The sequence below is a fragment of the Gossypium raimondii genome, chromosome 12 (genome assembly GCF_025698545.1).
Source record: "Gossypium raimondii isolate GPD5lz chromosome 12, ASM2569854v1, whole genome shotgun sequence".
Lineage (NCBI taxonomy): Eukaryota > Viridiplantae > Streptophyta > Magnoliopsida > Malvales > Malvaceae > Gossypium > Gossypium raimondii.
In genome coordinates, this window is record NC_068576.1 from 19972022 (window position 1) to 19975448 (window position 3427).

The 3427-nt window shown below is 34.9% G+C and overlaps 1 non-coding gene across 1 annotated transcript; it reads right to left on the reverse strand.

Moving 5' to 3' along the window:
• Positions 1-2994: 2994 nt before the first annotated feature.
• LOC128035636 (small nucleolar RNA R71) lies at positions 2995-3101 on the reverse strand. The gene has a single exon (XR_008192188.1). It is a non-coding gene; the product is annotated as a small nucleolar RNA R71 (small nucleolar RNA).
• Positions 3102-3427: the final 326 nt, after the last annotated feature.

Consider the following 3427-nt stretch of genomic DNA (forward strand, 5'->3'; position numbering starts at 1 on the left):
GCATATAATGTTAAACTATTTGCCAGTGCCCTGGTCCTGGACTCGTCTGATATCGACTTGCCAACACCACTGCAAAATAGATATCTGGACGCATGCATGGCATAGCATACATGACACTTGCTACTGCCAAAGCATAAGGAACCTTTCTCATGTTCTCTCTTTCTTCCACTGTCTCAGGACAATTATCTAAAAATAGATGAAATCCCCATACGGAGGGTTGATTTCCCTTATTTGAATCGATCAGTGCATAATGCTCCAATATCTTGTCTATGTATGAAGCCTGAGATAGTGCTATTACTTTATTCTTTCGATCCCTTAGGATTCAAATACCTAGAACAAATTTAGTTTCTCCCAAGTCCTTCATGCTAAACTATTGGGTTAACCAAAGTTCAACCAATGACAATGTCCCTAAATCATTTCCAATTAGTAGGATGTCATTGAAATATAGAATGAGAAAAACCACCTTTTCATCCCTTAAACGTTTGTAAACATGGAAACACAAAAATTTATGTGTTTTTACATGCCCTTTTTAACTTAAAATCATGTTATTTAGGTTAAATTCTTGTCAAAAAATAATTAAATATAATAAAATAATTAAATTATGTTAAAAATATTAACATGATGAATTTCAATTAATTTTATAGTTAATTTTGATTAATTTTGACTATTTCCGACAGATTCGCACAAAGGGCGAAAATTGGCTCGGCAGACAATGCTCGAAAAATAAAATCGAGAAGCAATTTGAAGCATCGAGGAAAATTTATTTCTAGCCTAAGATGGTCCAAAAATGTGTTTTAATTCATAATATAATTAATTTTAATTTATTCCCAATTTAATTTGGGCTAAATAAATCATTATTAAATAATTATGAAAAAAAGGGTTCAGTTGAATCACATTGGTTGAACCGAATCTAGTGAACCGAACCTGCCATCAATTAGACTGCCCAGAATTGTCCATATGCTGACCCAAATCAGCATTTTAGCTGACTAAATAAGCTTGCAAATAAGCCCTTGAAGAACTTTCAACCTTGCATTCAAACCCCTCCAAAAAATATGGCTTTATGGATTTGCCCCAGGCTATTTTTAGCAAAGTTGAATCTCTCAACTTTTCCTTGTGTGTGGCCAGCCAAGGGGGATCTCTTTGGCTGATGGAATTTGATATTTTTAGCAGCCACAGTCAGCTATAAAATCCACCCCTTGCTGATCATTCAACACATCCCTCATTCACATCTCTTCCCTCACAACTCTTCTCTCCTCTCTTACTTTTTTCTCTCATTTTCCCATTCAAAGTTCCTTGCTCTTGTGCTGATTTCTCCTCCTGGGAAAGGGGTCTTCTTCAGCCATTTTGGACCAGCAATTGAGTGTTCATAGCAGCCTTGACCGGTGAGGACATCAAAGAAGGAAGAACGGAGCAACCTAGTCAAGCCATGGAAAACCATCAGATTTGATTCTTGTTCCTTATCTCTTTAATTTTTTTTGTTTTTATGATGAACATATCTATGAATATTTATGCTATTGGAATGGTTAATTTAATCAGCTTATCTTAAATTTAATTCGTGTTTGGTTGATTGCATTTCGTCCTCTTGATTTGTTAAATTTATGTTTATGCTGTTATAGGTCTCGGTAAAATGTTTGATTAAGTAAAACCATGATAAAGTTATTCTTGCATTACAATTGTAAGATAACTAAAGAATTAATTATTTAAACGCATTGAAATTGTAATTAATGGACACTGTACTTAATCAGTGCATGTTTATTCTTGTAAGGTAGCTTAAGTTAATTTAGCATTGTATTTGGCGATACATATGCCTTGCATAACTTGCAAGATTATTGTGATTAAACTGTTTCAAGGTAGAAATACTCTGTTACCTCACTTGATCTTTTATATGCTTGTGAAGATTGATTAATCACGTGGATTGACATTGAAAAATTTTCAAGAGATTGATTAATTTAATAAGTATGTATAAGCAGTAGTTAGCAAATTACGGAGTTGCCATGAATTTGTTCGTAGCAATATAAACAGAAGTTTAATAATTCTAAGTTAAAGGAATGTAATTAACCTAACACAATTATATCATCTTGATTAAACCTTATTTGAAATCGTGCATTAGAACCTTTTTATTTTTAAATTTTTTTACTTAGTTTTTAACCCTTAGTTTTTAATCATCTTTACACCAAAATATTTTCCATCACCAAAGTGTTTTAACATTAATTTCATAAATATTCTTTTTTACAGTCCTTGTGGATAACTCGACACTTACTTGTCACTTTATTACTTGTTGTGATTGTGTACACTTGCACAATTTTTTATTTACAAGTTTTTGGCGCCGTTACTGGGGACTGTCTTGAAAAGAGCCATTATTTGTGAATCTGTTTGTACATTTTGGTTTATTTATTTTCCTGTTTAAATCTTTACTTACTTAATCTTTTTCTTATTATTTCAAGTGTTTATGAGTATTGACTAGATTATCGACTTACTCCCTGTGGACCCTGAAATAGAATGAACCTTTCGACAGCGAAGAAGACAAGCGAACCAGAGAATGACCGAATAGATAAACTTTGAGAATATGAATCAAGTAAACGGAGCAAACCCTGCTCAGAATCCTATCCTTATTACTGATGATAGGGATAGAGCTTTACGACAATATGCCGTGCCAGTATTTAACGATCTTAATTCAGGTATTAGGAGACCTGAAATCGAGGCACTACAATTCGACTGAAGCCAGTCATGTTCCAAATGCTTCAGACTGTGGGCCAATTTAGTTGAATGCCTACTAAAGATCCTCATCTTCACTTAAGACTGTTTCTGGAAGTGAGAGATTCTTTCAAGTTAGCTGGAGTACCCGAAGATGCATTACGACTAAATTTGTTCCCATATTCGCTAAGGGACAGAGCTTTTGCCTGGTTGAACTCATTGCCACCGAACTCTATTTTTACATGGCAAGAGTTAGCCGAGAGATTCCTCACGAAGTATTTCCCACCGAGCAAGAATGCCAAGTTAAGGAATGAGATCACTGCCTTCCAACAAATGGATGATGAGTCCCTGTATGAGGCATGGGAAAGATAGAAAGAGTTATGACGAAAGTGCCCTCATCATGGAATCCTACATTGCATTCAACTTGAGACATTCTATAATAGTCTCAACACTCACTCGAGGATGGTAGTGGACACCTCTGCTAATGGTGCTCTCTTTTCTAAGTCTTATAATGGGTTTTATCCCTTTCAGCCTACAAGTTCCCATACTGATTTGGAATACATAGAGTCTGTCGCAACTTTCATCGCTCTTTTTCAGAGCTTGGAGTCAGCACTCTACATTGCTTCATCATATGTCATCACCTTCCTGTTCAGCAGACTCAGTGTTAAAAATACTTACTTCATCATATGGTTTTTGTCTCAATCAATCCCTTATACAAACTCAAATCAACCAT